At 39.3% G+C, this 24,975-nt stretch overlaps 1 protein-coding gene across 5 annotated transcripts in view; it reads left to right on the top strand.

Annotated features, from left to right (window-relative positions):
* The window catches only part of NAA11 (N-alpha-acetyltransferase 11, NatA catalytic subunit), a 96,040-nt gene that overhangs the window by 56,600 nt on the left and 14,465 nt on the right, over positions 1-24,975 (top strand). For 3 of the 5 annotated variants that reach the window (XR_008524586.2, XR_008524588.2, XR_010139733.1), the window contains exon 3: positions 7,628-7,719. The exons of the other annotated variants lie outside the window; for them this stretch is intronic. The gene's annotated coding sequence lies outside the window, so the exon portion shown is untranslated. The remainder of the gene's footprint in view (positions 1-7,627; positions 7,720-24,975) is intronic. 5 annotated transcript variants of the gene reach the window in all.

The following is a 24,975-nucleotide window of genomic DNA, read 5'->3' as shown; positions in this document are numbered from 1 at the left end:
TTAAAATGTAAGCTTGATACAATGTGGGTAAATTATCCAAATTCTATGAAATATACTATACAAAGATAATTTAGCTAAACATGCTTTTTGTCTTTCACTGTGCTTTTTAAACAAACAGTTTAAAATCTATGATTTTGTGGAATATGTTATTAGAAAACACCTTACTCGTTTAATGGAAAAATTCTTCATTGAAAGAGTGAAGCCCTAATTACATTCAATAAATGTATCTTTTCCTTCCTCTTGGTCTCTGCTTTCTACTCCCAAATGCAACGGTGACTCAAAAAAGCTAATAGAGAATAGTAAGGGATGAATCTTCTGTGATTCACTTACCCCCCAAAATGGAAAGTTCTTATACCAGTTATTTGGAAGAGTTCTTCAGGTGCCTTCAATTGGAAGAATACGTTTTATAAAATTATTCTTCCCTTGTGCAAAAGGATTCTTCTGTGTTGGAGAGTGAAAACCATCAGCTTCTGTGAGAGCTTTGCTTCTGCCTGCCTCTGTTAGCCAGTTGCAGGGACCAGCACGCCAAACTGTAAGAGAGCAGGGGCCCTGGGGTGCCTGAACTAGCAATTCCATCATGCTGAGGGGCAAAAACCTGAACAATCACTGTGACTGAAATCTAGGTTTCTTTTATCTCTCTTCAGGCAGTCCTGAGTATTTGTTTTTTATTCCTATGGTTGTTATTGTTGTTGGATGTTTCTATGTGATTTGTTGTTTTTCCAGAGGGGGAGAGTGCACATCAGGTTGCCTGCCAGGCAGAGCAGAATGCCATTAGGAAGAGAGCTGTGGCCACTGCTCTGTGTGAGTGAGCTGCCTCCATCACGGGGGATTTATCTCTGCAAGTGCCGATCATAATGGATTCCTTCACTAAATGACTTTGGATGTGCAGGGCTTTGACAGAGGCCCTGCAAGTCCCACATTCTGTTATAAAACTGAGTGCCAATGTAATGGATGCTAAGGAGAAGTGGGGATGTGTGGGCAGGTGGGTGGGAGAGAGTTATGTGTACAGTGGCATAGACAGCCACCCTGGACAGAGGGAGTAGAGGAATGTGAGGTTGATACTGAGTTTTCCCAACTGGCAAAAGGACCAAGCATGGACCCAACTAATTCAAAGGAACATCCGTCATAATTCTAAACGGGAGAAACAAACAATAAAGAAACACTTGTTTTAATAAGTGGATGTAAAGTGCTCTAAAGAAAAATATAGCTGAGGCAGGAGGATTACTTGGGCCAGGAGTTTGAGACCAGCCTGGGCAGCAAAGCAAAACCCTCATCTCTACAAAAAAATTTAAACCACCAAAAAACAAAGATAAAACACAGAATCTGGGGATAAGAGAGTGAGACAGGGCAGATCAGTGTTATTTCCTAAAACTTGGTCATAAAACCTCTCTCTGATAAATTGAAATGAGCCAAGGACTGATGAGGTGAGGGAGTAAGCCATGCATTTAACTGGAGAAAGAATTTCAAGAAGAAGAAACAGTAAATGCAAAGGCCCTGAGGCAGGAATGCAATGGCTGCTGAGCTATTCAAAGAACAGCAAGATACCCCATAGGTGTAAGCTAAAGAAAGTGCAATAGGGGAGAGCCTGGTAGGCAGCAGGGGCCAGATCAGGTCGAGCCAGGGGCCAATGTAGTAATCTGAAGTTTTATTCTCAGTGAGAGGAGTATCAGCAGAGAGTTCTGAAACAGAGGACAAACTTGTTTGGCCTTAAGTTTTAAAAGAAATTACTCTGCTGCTGTATGGTGAACAGATTGCAGGAGAGCAAAAGTGGAAACAGGAATACCAGTTTGGAGGTCATTGGAGAAGTCCATTAGAGAAATAAGGGTGAGTTGGAGCAGGGTTGTATTAACAGAAGTAGAGGAAAATGGGGAGACTTGAAATATGATTTGAAGGTAAAGCCAACAGTATTTGTTGATAAATTGGATGCAGAGTTTAAGAAAATGAGAGGCATGAGGATAACTCCAGATACTTTAATCCAACCAACTGGGAGGATGGGATTGCCATTTGTTGAGATAGGGAAAATTGTAAAAGGAAAGGTTTTAGGAGACAATTAAGAAGCATAGTTTAGACATTTTAAGTTTGAAATGCCAATTTGATATTCAAACAGAGAACTTGAGTAGGCAATTGGGTATTTGAATATGGAATTCAAAATGCAGAGACCTTATCAATGGGATCTAGCAATAATAAGGAAGTTGGACATGGAGTTTCAGTAGATTAGAGATGGTCATTAAAGCTATGAAACCAGATCAGATAACCTATGAAATGAGTGTAGGTTAGAAAAATTTCAAGGATTGAGACCCGATGCATTTAGAGAAAGGTAAGGATGGTCCATTAAATGAGACTGAAAAGAAGTGCCCAGTGTGGCAAGGAAACAAAAAAAGAGTACTGCCCCAGCAAACACAGGCAGAGTTTCAAGGAGGAAGACTGAAGAGCTGTGCCAAATGCTGAGATAAAGAATTACACATGAGATCTGGCCATGTGAAGATTGCTGGTGAGCTTGACAAAGTCAGGTATTTTGGAGTGGTATAGATAAAAGTCAGAATCATGCAAAGAGAATAAGAAGAAAGTATGTGAAAGACAGTGAGAATAGACAACTCTTTTTGTTAGTTTTGCTGTAAAAAGAGAAGAGAAATAGAGTAGGAACTGAAGGAGAATGATAGATCAAAGCAAGTTTATTTTAAGACGGGAGCTTTTACAGCCTATTTTTGTAGTGACGGTAATGATACAAATTTTTTAAAAATTTTATGTTATAGGAGACGAAGTCATTGTAGGAGAGAAGTCCTCAAAAGGAATAGAACCTGTAGTTTAAGATTCAACAGACATAAAATCAACTCTGTCAAGTTTCTATACATTTATTCTCCATTTCTGTACTGTCTCATCACAGACTAGTAACAGTTTACTAGTCCATGACCAGCAATGGTTCACGGTTGTACTTTAGTGCTGATCTAGTGCATGAGGGGAAGTGTTGATTTAAACAGGAGAAGAGACAATACATGCAAAGTTAAATATTGGGAGGGCAAGGCTGGGCACAGTGGCTCATGCCTATAATCCCAATTCTTTGGGAGGTGGAGGTGGGGGGATTGCTTAAAGCCAGGAGTTTGAGACCAGCCTGACCAGAATATATGGAAGGCAGAGTATATGGGCTCAGAAAAGATAGAAATGGTAGACTTCTAGAAGCATGTGAAGGTTGTCTTCATTTGGCTTTTATTTCCTCAGTGAAGATAAAGTGGAAGTGAAGATGAGGGATGGGGTGTTGGAGGATTCGGAAGAGAGAAGATGGAAAATAGTCTAGAAAAGTGAGAGTATAAATTGACTAAGAAAATATACAGAGATTTCCAAGTAGTGCTAAGTGAATGGAATAGGAGAAAGGTTGTATTTAACCAGAGTCAGAGAGAATATGACAGAGGGAAAGAAGGCAAGGGAGGAGAAAGTGTTTTTTGATAACATCTCCCAGATAAATTCATAATCCTACAATCCTGTTGTCAGCACTCTTGTAAAAGCACTCACTGTTAATCTAGTTTTTCTCTGCCAATATATTCTGCATGTTACAACCACATTAGTCTTGCTAGAACTCTACATTTATGGTACCATTCAGTTAGCCCAGGAATTCTCAATGCTTTCTTTTTGTTCCAGATACAAGCTCTGCCTGCTGTTCAGGAACTCCCAGAGCTCAAACTTTCACTTTCTTGAGCATGCACTAGGTCATTTCTTCTAGTCATTGCTCATTGTTAATTTTTTTAATCTCATTCTTGTACACATTCACACTCATCCTTCCACACATGCATGCAAATATATATATATATATACCCTACAGGAAAATATATATATATATATATATATATATATATACACACACCCTACAGGAGAATATATATATATATATAGATAGATAGATAGATATATATACCCTACAGGAAAATATATATATATATATATATATATATATATATATATATATATATATACACACACACACACACACCCTACAGGAAAATAAATAAATATATATATATATATATATATATATATACACACACACACACACACACACACACACCCTACAGGAAAATATATATATATATATATATATATATATATATATACCCCCTACAGGAAAATATATATATATATACACCCTACAGGAAAATATATGTATATATACACACACATATATATATGTGTATATATATGTGTGTGTATATATACACACATATATATGTATGTGTATATATATATACCCTACAGGAAAATATATATATATATATATATATATATACCCTACAGGAAAATATATATATATACACATATACCCTACAGGAAAATATATATATATATATACCCTACAGGAAAAAAATATATATATATATATACCCTACAGGAAAATATATATATATATATATATACCCTACAGGAAAATATATATATATATATATACCCTACAGGAAAGTTTTCATGCTTCTAAATGTCATCCATATCCTGTACTTCCTTCAAGATTGTTAAAGTCATATTTTAATTTTATGAAATTTTATTGAATATCTATTATGCACCAGTCACTGTGCAAAAGAAATAAAAATACCATGATTTTTCTTGTTGTCTTTTTGATCCAGGCAATCATTGTTCTCTCCCTTATCTAAATTATTATGCTACTCATAGTTTTTAACACGCATCTATGTATTTTGACTATTTATGCCCCAGGTATTCTCTAGCCATTTTATTTATTTAAATCCTGTCATCCCTTTTATATGTAAGTTTCTACAAGGTGGGGACAGTTTCGTATTTCTTTTATAGTACTAGCATGGTGATAGATATATAATACTCATTTAATAAATACTTGGTGACTCTATAACCTTATTAGGACTTGAGAACTGCATGTCTTTGGAATAGTAGGGCTCACAAAATATCCTGATATTTATGCCCTTTAGAACACATTTACTATATAAACTTGGGTGTGTTTGGCTTCTATCAACAAAAACTCAGCCAACAATGAATTAAACAAATAGAGTTTCTTTTTATTATAAAAGTCCATAATTAGGCAGTACTCATAATTGGTTCAGCCACTCAAGAACACAGACTCTACTACCATTTGTCCTTAGGCTTCTGGTAGCAAGACTCATGCAAAGAAAGAATGCAGGACTGAGAATACTTGCCAAAAGTTAGATTTCTCCTTGTTGCTGAATAAGAAGATGTTTTTCACAAATTTCCCTATTCCCCCCTACATATTACTAACAAGTACTTAGTTACATGGCCACCCATAGCTGCAAGTGAGACTAGAAAAGTGACTAGATATGTTCAGCCCTCATTAAAGATGTGGCAAAGGCAGAAGGAATTATGAAGAACAGCTACATTGATCAAACATTTGTTTGTTTGCAATATTTGTTTAGCCTGTTTCTTCTAAACTCATTAATTCTTTGCATAGATCTCTAAGTCTAAAACATCACACTATTCTATTTCCAATATCTACAACTTCTTTTCTTATGTTTTACTAGCTTGTCTTTGCATGTTTTTCAGCAGAGGTTCTAGTTCTTTCTTGGATCCACTAACATAATTGGAAATTATACTTTTCATGCTTGATTATACAATTTTAGGCACTAAGTATCATTAGAATTGCTTAAAGACTGGATATGAATCCATTGACCACTTTATTCCCACAAACTTTCAGTCCACACCATCATATTCAAAAGATGTTAGGTTCTCCTCAGATATCCAGTTTTCTCTAATGTTTTAATAGTCTTTTGAAGAAAAAAAAATGAGAGCAAGTGGGTATCATCGGGAAACACTAGATTATAGACGGATATGTAGGCTTCTTTTTTTTTTTTTGCTGCTGTTTCTGAATTTTTAAATTATTATTATTATTATTATACTTTAGGTTTTATGGTACATGTGCGCAATGTGCAGGTAAGTTACATATGTATACATGTGCCATGCTGGTGCGCTGCACCCACTAACTCGTCATCTAGCATTAGGTATATCTCCCAGTGCTATCCCTCCCCCCTCCCCCCACCCCACAACAGTCCCCGAAGTGTGATGTTCCCCTTCCTGTGTCCATGTGTTCTCATTGTTCAATTCCCACCTATGAGTGAGAATATGCGGTGTTTGGTTTTTTGTTCTTGCGATAGTTTACTGAGAATGATGATTTCCAATTTCATCCATATCCCTACAAAGGACATGAACTCATCATTTTTTATGGCTACATAGTATTCCATGGTGTATATGTGCCACATTTTCTTAATCCAGTCTATCATTGTTGGACATTTGGGTTGGTTCCAAGTCTTTGCTATTGTGAATAGTGCTGCAATAAACTTACATGTGCATGTGTCTTTATAGCAGCATGATTTATAGTCCTTTGGGTATATACCCAGTAATGGGATGGCTGGGTCGAATGGAATTTCTAGTTGTAGATCCCTGAGGAATCGCCACACTGACTTCCACAAGGGTTGAACTAGTTTACAGTCCCACCAACAATGTAAAAGTGTTCCTATTTCTCCACATCCTCTCTAGCACCTGTTGTTTCCTGACTTTTTAATGCTTCTTAACTTTAATATTTTTCAGCTATTTTTATGTGCTACCATTTAGTCAACTCTTCAAAAGGAGTATATAATATCCATTGTTTTCCACTATTTAACTGCATGATTTACTTTTTCAGAGGGCATTTTGTAGAACCATTGTTTAAAGGAAAAATCCTTGCAGAATGCTGCTCTGGATATTTCTACACACTTGGATGTCACATGAGGACTCAGGACTTTATTTTAAATGGCACAGAACACAATTATACTACCTAGCTTAAACCTCATGGTCTCATTGGTTTCAAAAGCACTATATGCTTCTATGTTCAACTTCTGAGTAATTATCTATTTCCCAGTTGATCCATGTACACGGCTTTTAGCTCTAGCCCAGGGTACAGGTGCACTGTGTTCCAATTCTACCCCTGCCTCTCCTCCCAAATCAGTATTAAAAATTAATGTAAAAATCATGGTCGCCTGAGATTTTCTATTCCACCGATTCTTATACCCTATTCTTTATATAGTTGACTTGGAGAGTACGGTGACTACAGTATCATACGACTCTCTGAAAATTCACACTGTTGCCGACTGAAATAGTAGAATCTTAGAAGGGGTTTCAGTCACCTGGTTTCACACTCAGCCAAAACAATACCTGAAGCATACAAGGAAGATTGTCATGTGGTCCAAGGGTATCCAGACACACTAAAAGTAGAAAAGCCCAAATTTTCCAATGTCATCAAGAAGGCGGACTGCATTAAAAATAATAATAACTAGGCTATTCTTTGTGTATAATAAAGTCTTTGTCAGAGCATCCTCAAATGTCTTAATGGTGCCACTTTATTTTAGCCCTTTCAAAAGACATTAATTTAAACTATATATCAATGTGCTCACTAATGTAATTATTAACCTTTCTTTTTCATTTTCACTTCAAGGCCTACTGATATAGTTCTAAAAAATGACATGTAGCTCTAAGGCCAAAGGGGATTTACAATTGGTTTTTATAACTCCATAGATGTAATATTTTAAAAAGACTTTACAAAAGTAATATAAATGTGAAAATGATTTGCTGGTTTTAAAGGAGCTTTCTAAAACAATGTATCTTTTGTTCTTTCCCCCAATGTTTCTAGCCAAGTAAAGACAGTGTTTTTTGAAATGGAGAAATAAACTAAGTTTCTTCATTTGGAGGACTATAAATGACACCCTCAAAGTCAAAGAAAGAGTAAGTGCATCATCAGGATTTCAGTTCTGATTTTCTAGATAAAGTTGAGTTTCCCTTTCTTTCTTGTTAAAGTTTATTTCCAGGCCAAGCCTGTGTTCAGGTTAGTTTCAATCAGTGTTCAGCAGAGATGGAAATCAGCTGGCTACAATCCTGCACATGCTTTCCTAGCCTAGAGGATGGACAGTTAAAAGCGGGACTCTATGTACACTGTACCTAAAATTCAAATCCATCCTACCTTTCCCTACAGAGAGCCCCAAAATGGCCTAGTCGGATGCCAATCAAATGCTTGTTGTTGGGGTTTGGATAATTTGGAAACTGATTTAAAACAGAGGATTGCATTATGGAAAGATGGCAGCTGTGGTGGCAGCATAGTTTTTCCACCTTCCAAGATCCTCACATTAAAACAGATGGCAAAACCAAAACCAATGGACATTTGCAACAAAACTAAATGACAAAGTATTCCCATTAACCTCAAAATAAAAGTGGATGAGGACAAACCACCAACAGTCACACAATGTATGTGTTACCGGCATCTGCAGAGGAAAAAGCAGAGAAAGAAATGGGATATCTTATGGGGACCTCAGATTAGGATAACCGCCAAATACCAAGCAAAGATTCACTGGAAACTGCAGTGAGCCAAATCAACACAAAATATAAAACTGTGAAGAATTTTGCCCAGTCCCATAGAGGGTGAAACTAACAACCCTACAATTAAGCATAAGAGTCTTTTGCACTTTGGACTCTATGAACCCTCAAAAATAACCCATTAGGGCTTCCATCAAAGACAAGTCCTCATACTGAGAAGAAACTTCTGAGAGAAATAAAAACGAGCAGCACAGAGACACCTGAAATGAAGAATGTGAAGGTTTGGATAAAAGTCAGGGAGAAGAACAAAACCAAGAAATCTCAGAAAGCTATCTGCACCAAGCCTTTTTCTATGATTTCAGGGAAACTAAATATTCCTAACTATGAGAAAGGGGAAAGTACCAAGTTCTGTATTTACAGAAAGTCATTATAAGATAATACGACGCAAATTAATGTGTATGTTTGAAGGATCCTTGAGGTGTCACCTTTCTGGCTGGAAACCTCTGTGGCTGGTGGTGTGTTTCCCTAAGTTTTGCTTGGGCCTGCTGGGCTTGTTCTGCCCACTTGGCCTGGCAGGCTGCATTCGGCTCATGCTACCAGTCTGGATCCCATGCCTGCCAAGGGTGAGCCAGGCAGGGAGCAGTGAGGGGTAGTGTGAGTGAGTGAGCATGGTGTCTGACCACGGTTCACAGTCAGGCACACTGGCAGCTACAGCAGGGCATGCAGCTCTAGGTGCCAGCATGGGTGCCAGCTCTCTGTGAGGCTGTGGCTGGACCAGGTGCACCACAAGCAGCTTCCACAGCTGCCACCAGGGAATGTGGTGATGCCCAGAAGCTTGGAGACTCCAGGAACTGCAGGGCCCCAAAGAGAGAGTCACAACCCTGGCTCAGGGAGCTCCCAGGTCTGGGCTCACCAAAGGGCCAAAGCTCTTCTCTCCTCTTCACCTGCAATGTGGCAACCAAGGGGCATGTTTCAGCTGTTTGTGTCACAGCTCTTTCAGCCCTGCCATTCTGTAGGTCCTGAGTTCTTGTCCTGCATACAGGAAGAATGAGGTACATAGACAAGCAGAGAGTGAGCAAGGCAAAGAGGAGCTTTACTGAGTGTCAGAATAGCTCAGAGGAAGCCTTGGAGTGGGTACCTTTTCTCTGCAGACAGGTTGTCCCATTGTCTCTGCAGCTCTCATCAGAAAGGAGGCCCTGGAGTGGGTAGCTCCTCTCTGCAGCTGGTTGTCCTGATGTCTGCTGCTCTCAGCAGAGAGGAGGCCCTGGAATGAGTAGCTCTTCTCTGCAGCTGGTCATCCAGATATCTGCTTAGTTCTGGCTGAGCCCAGGGCTTTTATGGGCCTCAGAGGAGAGAAAGTATGTGCCGATTGGTCCATGGGTAGCCATAGGTGGCCCGGAAAAGGCACCACAAGTTCCCACTCTTGTCTGCAGGACTGGCAGCCTGGCCCCCAGCCTTCAGGCCCTCCATTGTCTGAAGGTGGGGCCTCATTTCCCTTTTCCAGCCAGGACCCTGTCTACCTCCTGCTGCCATTCATGGCCCCCAGGCTATAGGTGCCAAGGGGTGCCTGCAGGCCAGCACCAAGCTACCCTCAGTTCCTCCATCAGCTTCCCTCCTATGCTCATCAGCACCCAAAGTCCAGAAGGGGCCAAGGCAGCAGGGGGCTGTCACGTCAGCACTCCTTGACCATGTGCACACCCAGATGGGCTGTGACAGCATCTGGGCTCAGCCCCAACTTTGCTCCAAGATCAAAGTAGGTGCTGACAGCAGGGAGAAGGCAGACAGTGGGAGCAGGCATTTCTGAGCCTGTGAGGGCAAGGGAGGCCTTCCCAGGCCCCCCACAGTGCAACGATGCTTGGGTCTGCAACCACAGTTTGGGTAGCTGCCACTGCTCCCAGGATCAGGGGTCCTGCTCTGTGGAGCAAGAGACCCGGGTCTGCAGCCACAACTTGGAAGGCTGCAGCTGTGTCCAGGACAGCCGGGCATCTGCCTGCTCCCAGAACCCCCAAGAGCACAGGGAGGCCTGTAGCTGACCCCTGGGAGCTCCTGCCCCACCAACTTGGAAGGGACAGGGCTCCTACTTTTTCCTGGCTCCCACTGGCTCTATGGCATGTGCAGCCCTAGCCACACCTTTCCACTGCAGCTGGCGTAATGGCAGTAGCCACTCCAGATGGGCCACTACTGCTATCATATGCATTACCTCACATATGTTAATTTGCTTCATATTGTCTTATAGCGACTCTCATGTTGTACATGATTACATATAGACAAATTTATCTGTCTATTTAAAAATAAGATTAAACTAAAATTTTAACAGAGACTATGAAGCAGAATAACATCCTTCAGGCAATAAAATTATGCCACAAAAATATGCTCAAATATAGATTAAAATGGCAGCATACATTCCAAAATTAGTTAAAGTGTATTAATAAAATGATACAATATATGAAATAAATTAGAAAAACTCAGAAATTAGGTGACAGAACTCAAGAAGAAATTAGAAATTTTAAAAAGCTTTTGAAATAAAGATCAAACACAAAAACGAATGTACACAGAAATAGTGGCTTCAGAGAAATATGCAGTAAAAAGAAATTTCAGAATCAAAAAGAAATGAAAGAAATAAAATGGTTCTGAAAGTGGCACATTTTGAATGTAGGCAAAGAGAATCCTCTTACAGATAATAAGTGACCTAAAGAAGACAACCAAAGCAAAGGAACTAAATACTAAACTAAAAGCAACAATTAAAAAAAAATCTCTTGCAAATTAAAGTATTTTTAAATTTTTGAAACTACACTTTAAAACTTCACACTGTATACCCCAAAATATTGAAACAGAATGACCTACACCAAGATATATCTAGAAAACATGCTTCAGACAACCAAAATGACTAGAGAAAGATCAACAAAAAGACTGGTGATGAGCATTAAATATGAAGCTAGTGGTGTAAATAAGATTGAGAATTTAAGAGTATTTAATGTAATGGCTATGTGCTCTGTCAATGTAGTAATAGTACAACTGTAACACATAGGGGAAAAACAGAGAGGGCATATGCAAAAGAACACAACAGATTTCAAAGATTTAATAAAAATAAAGAAAATATTTCATTAACAATTTTACATTGATTACATGTTGAAATGATAGTATTTTGTGAGGTGTTGAGTTAATGAAATATGTATATAATATACTAGAATTAATTTTACAAGTTTCTTTAAACTTTTCTGACATGGCTACAAAAGTATTTACAGGCTGGGCATGGTGGCTCATGTCTGTAATCCCAGCACTTACAGAGGCCAAAGCAGCCAGGAGTTTGAGACCAGCCTGGTCAACACAGTGAAACCCTGTCTCTAACAAAAAATATAAAAATTAGCCAAGTGTGGTGGCATGCACCTGTGGTCCCAGCTACTCAGGGGGCTGAGGCATAAGAATTGCTTGAACCCGGGAGGTGGAAGTTGCAGTGAGCCAAGATGGCACCACTGCACTCAAGCCTAGGTGATGGAGTGAGACCCCTTCTCAAAAAATATATATATATAATTTATATATATATTTATATATATTTATATATATTTATATATATTTATATATATTTATACATATTTATATATATTTATATATATTTATATATTTATATATATTTTTATATATATTTATATATATTTATATTATATATATATATTTTATATATATATTTATATATTTATATATTTTTTATATATATTTATATATTTTTAATATATATATTTATATATATGGTTCACTTTAATTGAGTTAATATATTACCATTTTAGAACCCTCAAAGACTTAATGGATCTAATCACTGAGCATCAATAGCTGCTAACATAAAGACAGAGTGAATTTTATGTTTTCTACTTGTCTCTGATGAAAGAACCCAGCACCATTTATTGTGTTGCCAAAGGGGTGCAACCAGTGTCTGATCAAATCTCTAGATCCAGAAGCCCATCTGCAGGATAAAGGAACACACTGAACTGAACTGTAGGTGAAATAATACTCAAAGTTATAACTGCAACATTGAGGGCTACAAGGAACATTTCCTACCCCTCCATTCACTTTTTTCATACAGGAGAAATTACTGTAGTTCTTAAAATACATGAAATAAATAGTATAAGAAAGTATAACTAAAACCTTAATGTAAGAGAAAAGAATTAAATTGTAAAAATATCTCATAATTCCAAAATAAGGCAAGAAAAAGGGAACAGAGAAACAAGGAATACCTGGGGCAAATAAAAAGCAAATCGAAAGATAATTTTAAAAACCCAACTGAAGTAGGAGGCAGGACTCAACTCCAGAGGTGGGGCTCAGACACCAGACCAACTTGAGGACTAGTTAAATTAGTGCCCTGGTGGAAGCAGCTTTCAATGAGACTCAACCGCCAGCGAGCCATGTCAATTTACTATCGCCATGGGAACACCTGGGAGTTGCCGCCCCTTTCCATGGCAATGACCCAAAGTTACTACCCCTTCCCTGGAAATTTCTGCATACAATACCTTTTAATCTGCATGCCATTAAAAGTGACTGTAAAACTGCCCTAAGCTGCTACTCTCTGCCTACAGGGTAGCCCTGCTCTGCAGGAGCAGTCCTAGAGCTGTAACAATGTGTCTTCAATAAAGCTGCTTTCTTCCACCTCTAACTTGCCCATGAATTCTTTCCTGGGCAAAGCCAAGAACCATCACAGGTAAACTCCACTTTGAGGCTTGTCTGCCCTGCATCACAGCTATATCACTAATAACATTGAATATAAATGAATTAAACAATCCAAATAAAAGATTAATATTGTTTTTTGGTAAAAAGACAATTAAATGCAGTTTACAAGAGATAGTCATTTAAGGACTCATTTAGGATAAAAAGCTACAGCACATAAATACTAACCAAAAGAACACCAGCATTACTGATTGCAATATAGAATACTGATATTAATATCAAAGAAGAGTTTGAAAAAGAAACATATAGCACACAAATACTAATAAAAATACTGGTATTACTGATAGTAATATAGAATACTGATATTAATATCAGTAAAGAAGAGTTTAAAAAATTACTGAGACATATATGCCCACCAAAGACATGTGCAAAAATATTTAGAGCAATTCATTTCATAATAGCAAAAATTAAAAACAATGCAAGTATTCATCAACAATGGAAAAAGTTGTTATAATGTATGCTCTTTTCACTCCCTCTTCCAATCACCACCAACCCCAGTGTGATCATTATCTTGATCTCTGAAACTATAGATCAGTTTTCCCTGTCTTTGAAATTTCTATAAATGAAACCATACAGCATGTAGTATTTTGTGTCTTCCTTTTTTCACTCTACATTTTGGGAGATTCTTTGACATTATTGTATATAATTATAGTTAATTATCATTTCTGTATATCATTTAGTTACATGACTATTCCACATTTATGTTCCATGCCACTGTTAGTTGCCTCAGTTTCCTCATATGTAAAATACTGATAATAATACCAACTTATGAAGTTAAATGAACTAATATTTGTGAAGCAATTTTTACACTACTTGTCATATAGCAAGCTCTATGTAAACATTTGACTAAAAATATATGGTGTATGTGTCATTTGGACTTATATATTTTCTTCATCAATAACAAACCTGCACGTTGTGCACATGTACCCTAAAACTTAAAGTATAATAATAATTTAAAAAGTAAATAAATTAATTAATTAAATTAACTAAAAGCAAAAAAGTAAAAAAAAAAAAAGAAAAAGGACAAATCCTTTTTAAATATTTCTTTAAGTTCCCATTAATCCTATAGTGTTATGTATCTTATTCACAAATTAATTCACTTAAAAACATAAAACACAATATATTTCAGACTGTATACTATCTCTTAGGGAATCTGGGACACCATGTGGACAAATATTTACAATATAATAATTGCTATGTTATACAAACTAGATTAATCCATGGTTTACCTTGTTCTTTAGACCATTTTATTTTAATTTTCTCTCTTAGTGCCAAGGATAACTTATAATGAGAATTTAATAACTCCATAATAACTCCAAAAAGTATGTTTTTATTGGCCATGAGGATGCAACAGGAAGTGAGGAAACCGCTGAAAGCATCCTTGATAGATATGAAAATGTTTTGTTCCTCTTTATGGATTATGACAGGCTGCTAGGGACTCCCTTTGTGATGGACATGCGATAGATAAACAGAAATGCTTCTCTCTTGAAAGATGTCTGTACAATCTAATACAATTAATCTTGCTGTAGTGAGTCAGCTCTAATGGTGCTGCCTGGCATAGGCCATTCATCAAAGCTCACCAATCCATCACACAGAACCAGCTACACTGCTTGGCAGGCCTGCCACTCCTGCCACATGCCTAGATTCCTGGAAATCTATGTGAGGCAGAGCAAGCCCTGTGAAGTTATTTATGTTTGTCTTAAAAAAGGGAATCTGAAGCTATTCTTATTCAATGCTACTGATTCTAATGAAGATGTCAACGAAAAACTACCTCCCCTCCTGACACAAAGCTCATCTATTTTGACAAATAAAAGTCTGGCAATGTGTCCTCCTCTCAAACTCAAAAGTCTAGGCATGACAGATCATCCTTGTCAGCATAAGCACATTTTCTAATATCGCTCATTTAAAAAATAATAAAACTTTCACTAGAGATGACAGCCTCCTACAACTACTGCCCATTTTCTGATCCCTATTTTTAAGAACATTTCTTTACTTTTCATTTCTTCTTGAATATTCTCTAGTAGGACTTCTATTTCTTTGTTGAAATCATTCATGTTGGCTCACTAATGACACCCTTCTTGCCCTGCTCAATAACTAAACTTTAGTTCTCTCTCTGTCATCACTTCTTTCACTTCTCTTCTCTTCAACTTGTTCTCCTCCGATTTCTAAATCTTCTTTGCTGGTTTCTGTCTTTTCAGTGGTTGGATGTTGGTATGCTCCAGAACTCAGCCCTCCAGAACTCTTCTCTTCTCTATACTTACTCATCTTGTCCAATGGCTTTAAATACTAGTATTGTGCAACAGATTCCACAATTTGGTAACTGTAGCCTGGACCTCTCCCAAACTCCACATTTTTATATTAAACTGCCTATTTGATGACTCTATTTGAATATCTAAGAGGCGTCTAAGTGTAACACATTCAAACTAGAACTCTTGGTTTCCCCCCAAAACATGCTTATCTCCTAGTCTTTACCATCTTGGCAAATGTTACATATCCTGACACAAATGTTGAAAACCTTATAGTCACATTTCAACCTTCTCTTATCCTCACTGCACTTCCTATAAAATCAACCAAGTCTTGTTGACTTAAACTTCAAAATATATTCCATGTTTGGCTACTTCTCACCACTTCTACTACTGCTTCCCTGATCCCAGCCATTATCGCCTCTCCCTTTGACAATTCAAGAGACCCCTAACTGGTCTCCCTGCATTCTCTCTTGCCTTTCTTCAGTGTATTCTTTATTGATATATACTTTTTGAAAGTATATATCATGCCTTTTCCTTGCTTAAACATTTTAATGGTTCCTTGTTGCATGAGAATCAGTTTCAGACTCTTCACTGTGGCCCTCAAGGACCTGTGTGATATGTGCATATCTCTTTAACATCATCTCTTCCCACTTCTCTCACTCCTCTTCAGTGCCACTGGCCTCCTTGCTAATCCTGAAATTTTTCTGCCCCTCCAACTTTGTTCTCACTGGATTTTCTTTGGACATACTTCCCTCAGAGCTGCAACATGAATTTCTTCTCACTTTAATTATCTGATCAAATTTCACTTTTTAGAGAAGACTTCCCTAATCACATTCCTTTCTCCTATCATTCTCTATGCCATTACGATGTTTTTTTTCCTTGAAAGCATTTACCTGCCATTTATATTACATTTTTATATTTATTTTATTGCTTATTATCTATCTACCCCAATAAAATGTATGTCCCATGAGGATGGGAGCTTGACCTCTTTTATTCACCTTTATTTCCCCAGTTTTTAGACGACTGCCTGGTGCATTTTAGGTGCTCGATAAATAATGTTGAATGAGTAGGGTTTAAAAAATAGATTTAGGGGTACAAATGCAGTTTTGTTACATGGATATATTGCTTGGTGCTGAAGTCTAGGCTTTTAGGGTACCCATCACTGAAGTAGTATCCACTGTACCCAGTAGGTAATTTTTCATCACTCATTCCGCCTCCCCCATCCCATCTTTTAGAGTCTCTAATGTCTATCATTGCACTCTCTCAGTTCATGCAACCCACTGTTTAGCTTCCAGTTATAAGTCAGAACTCATGACTTCATTTATGAGTTATTTCACTTAGAATAATGGTCCCAAGTTCCATCTAAGTTTTTGCAAATCACATTTCATTCTTTTTTATGGCTGAGTAGTATTCCGTGGTGTATATATACCACATTTTCTTCATCCAATCATCTGTTGATGGACATTTCAGTTGATTCCATGACTTTGTTATTGTGAATAGTGCCATGATAAACATATGAGTGCAGATTTTTTTTTGAATGAGTGGAATTTTAAAATGAAAGCGTAGGGATAAATAATCTAATAAGGTTTCTCTTCTTTTGAAAGAGGCATAATCAGTTTTATTCATATGGATCTGGTGGTTAAGGGAAAATAAAATGTATAGCACACTACATAAATTATTATAAGTGGGAAGACAAGTATGTGCAGCACAATTGGCCAGGTCATTTATTTTTTGTTTGTTTGTTTTAGAAGCTAACAAAAGGTGTTTTGTTTTTTTTTCCATTCACTTTTATTTTACGTTCAGGGGTACATGGGCAGGTTTGTTATGCAGGAAAATTGCCTGTTATGGGAGTCTGGTATACAGATTGTTTCATCACCCAGGTAATCAGCATAGTTCCCAATAGGAAGTTTTGTAATCTTCGTCCTCCTCTCACCCTCCACTCTCAAGTAGGCCCCAGTGTCTGCTGTTCCCTTCTTTGTGTCCATATGTACTCAATGCTTACCGCCCACTTAGAAGTGAGAACATGAGATATTTGGTTTTCTGTTCCTGTGTTAGTTTGCTTGGGCTAATGGCCCCAGCTCCATCCCTATTGCTGCAAATAACATGATCTCATTCATTTTTATGTCCATGTAGTATTCTATGGTGTATATATGCAACATTTTCTTCATACAGTCTACCACTGATGGGCATCTATGTTGATTCCATGTGTTTCCTATTGTTAATAGTGCTGCAATGAACATAAGGGTGCATGCGTCTTTTTGGTAAAGTGATTCATTTTCCTTTGGGAATATACCCAATAATGGAATTGCTGAGTCAAATGGTAACTCTGTTTTCAGTTCTTTGAGAAATCGCCAAACTGCTCTCCACAACGGCTAAGCCATTAATAATTAACATTTCCACCAGCAGTGTATAAGTGCTTCTTTTTCTCTGCAAACTCACTTGCATCTGTTATTTTTTGACTTTTTAATTATAGCCATTCTGACTAATGTGAGATGCTATGTCATTGTGGTTTTGATTTGCATTTCTCTAATGATTACTGATGTTGAATATTTTTTCATATGCTTGTAGCGCCCATGTATGTCTTCTTTTGAAAACTCTCTTTTCAAGTCCCTTGCCCACTTTTTAATGGTGGCGTTTTTTTCCTGTAATTTTGTTTAAGTTCCATATAAACGCTGAATATTGGACCTTTGTCAGATGCATAGTTTGCAAATATTTTCTCCCATTCTTTAGGTTGCCTGTTTGTTGATAGTTTCTTTGGCTGTGCAGAAACTCTTTACTTTAATCAGGTCCCACATATCAATTTTTTGTTTTTGTTGTAATTGCTTTTGGTGTCTTCATCATGAAATCTTTCCCAGGTCCTAGGTCCAGAATGGTATATCCTAGGTTACCTTCCAGAGTTTTAATACTTTTAGGATTTACATTTGGGTCTCAATCAATCTTGAGTTGATTTTTGCATATGGTATAAAGAAGGGGTCTAGTTTCAGTCTCCGAATTCCTGTGGAACTCAATCATCTCAGGCGGTCTCCAGTCTGCTGCCGCTGGCCAGCTGGAATTCCAGCCAATGGGTCTTAACTTGTGAGGTGCCATGGGAGCGGGGTCTGCTGAACGTGGCCTCTTGGTTCCCTGGCTTCAGCCCTCTTCCTATGGGAATGGACAGATCTCCTGCCTCACTAGAATTCCCGGGGCCGGAGTTTGCAAAAACTCCTGCATCTCCGTGCACGCCCAAGTGGCCGCTGAGAATCTACACAGCTCTCTGCCTCAGACCCAAGGCCCTGGTGGCATGGCCTCATAGGGGGTGAATTGCAAAGATCTGTGGCAGAAATGTGGTTTCCTGGGCGGGGGTCACACAATCACTCAACTCCTTTGGCTGGGGATGACAGCTCCCTTTGCTCTGTGCTGCTCCTGAGTGGGCCATAGCCACACCCTAGTTTTCCTCACTCTCTCTGAGTCATGCTGACCACCTAGTCAGTCCCAATGCAAAAACCTGGATACCTAGGTTGAAGGTGTAGAATTCATTCACCATTTTGTCCTTCTCTGTGAGAGCGGCAGACCATAGCTGCTTCTAATTGGCCATCTTGGCCCACCCAATATTTTTCTTTCAACTTTGAAGAATCTGATGACTGTGTGTCTTGGAGAAGGTATTCTTGTGTAGTATTTTGCCAGGGTTCTCTGTGTTTTCTGAATTTGAATGTTAGTCTTTCTAGCAAGGTTTGGGGAATTTTCATGGCGATATCCTGAAATATGTTTTCCAAGTTGTTTGCTTTCTCTTTCTTTCAGGGACACCAATAAGCCTTACATTTGGTATTTTTACACAATCCCTTATTTCTTAGAGGTTTTGTTTATTCTTCTTTACTGTTTTTTCTTTATATTTGTCTGACTGTGTTATTTCAGAGAGCTGGTTATTTCAGAGAGATTCTTTCCTTAGCTGGTCAATTCTGCTGTTAATACTAGCAATTGTATTCTGAAATTCTCAAAGTGAGTTTTTTAAATCTATCAGATGAGTTTGGTTCTTTCTTATAATGGTCATTTGTTCATCAGCTCGTGTATTGTTTTATCCTAATCCTTAGATTCCTTGGATTAGGTTTCAAATTTCTCATGAATGTCAATGATCTTCATTCCTATCCATATTCTGAATTCAATATCTGTCATTTCAGACATTTCAGCTTGGCTAAGAACCATAGCTGGGGAAGTACTGTGGTCATTTGCAGGTAAGAAGACACTCTGGCTTTTTGAGTGGCCAGAGTTCTTGTACTGGTTCTTTCTCAACCTTGTGAGGCGGGTTCAGTTGACTGGTTCCTTTCTGGAAGATTTTAGGGGCCCAGGGCTCCACTCAGGACTCTGGGGCCATGTGCTGTAACTCTTGGGAGCTGGTATTGGGCTCCCTGCTTTGTTCTCTGGCCCCTCACACTTAGGAACCTGCTGCACTGGGGGTGCTCAAGTGCTCCCAGACTGCTCATCACAACATTCCAATAGGTGGTGTCAGCCAAAGTGCTTTTTAGGCAGAGGTAGTGGGATCTGTGCTCACTTGCATGTGTCAGTGCAGTGGCAGCATGGCGGAGTGCATGCTTGTGGGTTAAGGCAGGGAGCTGGTGGGTACAGTCAGTGCCAGTCTCCTGCGGGTGTTCATAGCAGCAGTGGTGGCAGCATGGCCACTGTTCTCCATGTGCAGCAGTATTGGCACGGGGTGGGGAACTGGTAGGTGTGGGGTTGCTGCCCTCTATGCGCATGTTCATGCTGGTGGCAATGGTGGCACAGGGTGGGGAGTGGGGCCATTGTTCTCCAGGCACAGGTTTATGCCGGTGGTATCAATGCAGGGGTAGAGCACTGGTGAAAGTGGTGCTAGAGGTCTCCACACTTGCAATTGTGCCAGTGGCAATGGTGGCACAGAATGGCAGGCAGGGCTGCTGGTCTTATGTGCATCCATGTTGTCAATGGTGGCACAGCAGGGGGCAGAGTGTGCTCACACTGGCAGCAATGGCATGGTGGGGTATATATGCAAATACCTGCCAGTGGTAGGGGAAGAGAAGGGAGGTCCACCTGATCCCACATGACCCATCAAACGATTCTGGGGGTTGGTCATGGGTGTGCATCTACTGGCAAAGCAGTATGGGGGAGGTTGCAGTTGGGGGAGGGTGCAGGCGGGCTGGTGAATGTCAGTGGGGAGGCCGTTCTGCTGGAACTCTCTGACAATTAGGCCCGGTCCACCTGTGCATGAGCTATGATGTGGGCCCTAGGGAGGCACCATAGCTTGGCATCTGAGGCTGCACTGCAAGCAGGTGTGGTCAGGCCAGGGCCCTAGGAGAGGCCAGTAGACAGGGAAGTGCTCAGGTCAGACTGGCCTCATCTCATAGGCAAGATTTCCCTGCTCTGTTCAGGTCCAATAGTTCCCCTAAGGCTAAAGTCTCCTAGGGGAGCAAGGCAAGCCTTGGGAGACAGGCATCCGTGGCTGTGCTCCACTGCAGACACTCCCACACCAAATCCTCTGGGATCTGTGCCAGCTGGAGTTCTGCCCCTACCACCTCTCTAAGCTGCTCTCTCCACCAGTTCAAGTGTCTGCGGGGGTCATGGGGTCTTCTGCTGCCAAGATTCCTGAGACCAGTGGTGAGAGCAGGTTGCTCCACACCTGCTTAACTCACCCCTTCCCCAGGACTTGCTTGGGGCCAGGAATGAGTCTCAGTGCATGGTAGTCCTGGGCAGGGTTCCCAGCTTTCTCCCCCTTCAACCCAGTATCTCTGTCCTCCCTCTGTCTGCTCTCAATGCCTTCCCTCTGAAGATCTGCTTGGAGTGCGCCAGTCTTACTGATGTTCTGGTCACTTGGTGGCAGATGTTCCTCCTGGCTGTATCTAGTTGGCTATGTTGCCTCCAAGCCTAAGGTCTCTTCTTATTCTTAGTTGTTGTGGTTCTGAATCATTAAGTATTGTCTCCATAAAAACTGTTATTGTGTCTCAACTTCCTATGAAGTAGATGTTTGGAAGAATACAGGCAAATGGCAAAGGAATTTTGTGACGAATAGATTGTGAGGAAGCCAATACAGGGAAAACTGAAATGCAGGGGAGATATGAAATTCTCAGAAATGTAGTGAAGAAGGTAACAAAAAAACAATCTGGAAAAAATAAGCTTCAATGTGGATAATCAAATGTTTATAATATAGATTTAGCAATCACCTTTCTCGTATATGGCTTCCTAAGCCAGATAAATACACCACTCTCCCCTGGACCTATAAAGTCAAGCTATCGAAATACATAATGATAGTTTCAACAATTATTCCAAATCCCTCCAGCCCTGCCATCTGTTTTTCACTGTTTTCTAAGCCATATCCACCTCTCAACTCCTGGCTTTAGCACCCTAGCCTCAAGTCTTACTTCTGCACCACTACCATTGACGTTTGACCTCACTCACATTCCTGACTTGACTTACAACTCCAGCTCCCTCCAGCCCTTGACCTTCAGTGAGACTCTTCTTGCTCTACCATTTGCCTCAAGAAACCAAAACTGGGGCCCAAAGAGCCACTAGCTCCCTGGACTAGCCCTGATTCCCTTGAGAGAGGGTGATTCTGATTAGAAAAACCAAACTTTTGTATCAAAGGAATTTGAATTCTAAGTGAATTGCTAATGAATTTAGAAAGTAATGATCAGTGGATTTAGTTCCACTCCAGGCCTCTCTGCATTCTTTACATAATATATTAATTAATTAAATGAAAGAATGCATTTTAAGTGCTTAGCTCACTATTTAGCACTTACTGTGATTATTGGTATATTATTGTAAACTGCCTTAGGAACAGAAGTAATCAGGTTCAATTGATGGATTTAATCGCATTTTCAAAGTGTGTTAAATAAGTCTGTTTTAAAATTTTAATTGCTAGTTACTTTTCACAAAGTTGATCCTTTCTTTTTCCTGAGGATACCACTAAATTTTTCTTTTTACATATCCATTTAGCTTAAATACTTAATTGTATTTTAAAGGATTCTTTAAATTAATATTTGGAGTATTTCTAAGTTTTAAAAGTGCTCAAATTCTTATTTTCAAGAGCTATAATAAAATGCTTACATTTTAGTTTACTTAGTAGTAAACCAGTTAATTTTAAAAATTTTATATTGGAAACATAGTGATGGGAACATTAACATTTACTCCAATTTCAGTTTCCCAAATACTGTTTTACCAAGAATCAGATAACAAATAAATACTAAAGTGAAAAAGACAAATAGGCAAAGTACTAAATGAAAAATTGGGCAATATATCTTTCATTCAGTTAACAGACATACTGATGCCTATGGCTTAGTATTACTGGAAGTAGCGCAATGAAGCGGACTGGTGGGCCTGTTACAGGCAGTTAGGCATGAGCAGGGCAGGAGAGGGCTCTCCCCACCCCACCCGCTAGAAAAGTCAGGTGATGGTTTGGCAATTATCGCAATCCCTCTCTAAAAGTGATAACTTGGCAGCCAGAGCCAGGGAGAGGCCATTTCCTGATGGTCCACACCTGTTAACATTAAAGTGTTAATTAAAGGCTGACCCCAGGGAGAAGTAACTTCCTGGTCATGCACCTTAAGATACAAAAATGGCATAGTATGATCTTCCATGTACACTCCATTGGAAAAAGAAAGAAAGCCTCAGTTGGGCATTCGTATAACTCTCTAAACACACTGCGCATGCTCAGTTCCCAAGGGTAAGGAGAACACTGCACTTGCGGAAAGCCCACCCTAAGGGAAGAATCATGGGAAAGAGGCCAGCCCATAAAGTCCCAGGATCGAGGTTAAAGGCCCTTTTTATTTTCTCTTTGACATTCATGTACCCTCTTGTATCTCTTCCAAGTTAACTTTCCTTTCTTTCCTGTTCTAAGGCCTTTTAAATAAACTTCCACTCCTGCTCTGAAACTTGCTTCGATCTCTTTTTCTGTTTTATGCCCCTCAGTTGAATTCTTTCTTCTGAGGAGGCAAGAATTGAAGTTGCTGCAGACACATATGGATTCGCCACTGGTAACTCGAGGTACCTTGGATCTCTTCAACTGCTAACACATCAGTAAACTTGTTTTATTTAAAAGACGGTAAACATACAATAAATGCAGTGGTGATTAAGACACAAGAGAGATTGCTCTCATGGAGTTTATGGTTTAGTGGTGAGGGAAGGGGTAGAGAACATGCAAGTTAAAAAAATGAACGAGATAATTTGAAAGATTCAATTACTTCCTAATCCTCTATCTTTCAAGCATTATTGGTGTAAGCGCATATGTGGGGCATGGACATGAATCCCATACCACAATTTTGTCAAGATCTTTTCAAGATAATTGAGGAAAGGGAGCACCTTTCCTCATCTTCATTATTTCTTTATATTATTTGAAGCTGTGCAGGATATAAATAACCATCCAGTTGGCCCTTTTCCAATTGAGAACATGTTATGAAAGTCAATGAAAAGGTCTTCAAAACCTGGGGACATCTTTCTTGATGGGTTGTGCTCCAAGGTTTTCTCTCTACCATGTATGCATCTGAGGAAGCCTTTCGTCAATCTCAGACCACTACCCAGAAATTTCAAACTTGACCCAACTCCAGAAAATCACTTGGGTAACTGAAAGAAGCATTTAACCTCCAGGGTTAGTTCCTGACTAGAGGAGATCCCATTCTTGACTATGTCCAGTAAGCAGTGGGATTCCTTAAACTATCCAAAGCCTAATTCTTCTCTCTAATAAGAAGTAGCTCAAGGGAACCCTAAGCTCCTCTCCTTCCTGAAAAGCATTGCACAGGTTAGACGTAACCCAGCCTGATGGCTGTGATATGAATGCTGTAACTACCATATAGCCAATAGGTCTACTGCATTCCTGATGTTTTCTATTCCAGACTAACAACTGAACCCCAGAGTGGATAGTAAAATCCCTAAAATATTTGGGATAAAATATCTTCTCTTATTCATACAATCTTTTTTCCAAATCTTTTACCAAAAAAAAAGATTCATACAATCTTTTTACCAAATACAAGGTAGTGTATTAAGATGGAATGAGACAGAAAACATAGTAATTTGAATAGGGAATTTTAATATAAAGATTATGAACAAAATTAACTGCAGAGGACTAAGGAGGACCAGGGCAGAGGAAGAATATCCAATGAAGAAATAAATTTGTAAGTTCCTTTCTCTAAGTCTGGGGTTCAGACGTCATTGGAAAAGATATTGTTGGTACCCTTTGGATGGCAGAGAAGTTCACTGGGTTTCCCCAGGCCAGACTAATTCACAATTGCTGGGTAATCAAGAAATGCCCCTCCATAGTACAAGTGAGTTGAAGTAGGCAGACACAATTGCAGCTAGACCTGGCAAGCCAGAAATGCACTTCCAAAGTGCAGGTGGACTGAAACTGGTAGGCAGGGAACTAGAGCTGGAACTACAGCTGGAACTAACAAGAAGGATATCCCCCTCCAAGGTGCAGGTGGGCCACAGCTATGGAGCTGACTGCTGCAGTGCTTACAAGACTCACTAGGAATGCACTCATGGAGGTATGAATGGAACTTGACAGGAAGCCATCCACACAATTACCACTTAAACTCGAAGGGGATGAGTACCACTAGATGCCTCTCACATGTGTCACTGGCAAACAAGCATGAGGAGCAAGAAGCAGCATCAAGAAACACATTGGAATAGCAGAGAAAAGCCCCTTCTTCCTCGCTGTTCCTCCAGTGCCCTCTACTGACAACGTTTAACATCATGCCAGCTACAAAGGATAAATGCT

The sequence above is a fragment of the Pongo abelii genome, chromosome 3, assembly GCF_028885655.2.
Source record: "Pongo abelii isolate AG06213 chromosome 3, NHGRI_mPonAbe1-v2.0_pri, whole genome shotgun sequence".
Taxonomy (NCBI): domain Eukaryota; kingdom Metazoa; phylum Chordata; class Mammalia; order Primates; family Hominidae; genus Pongo; species Pongo abelii.
This window is presented reverse-complemented; position numbering and strand designations above follow the sequence as displayed.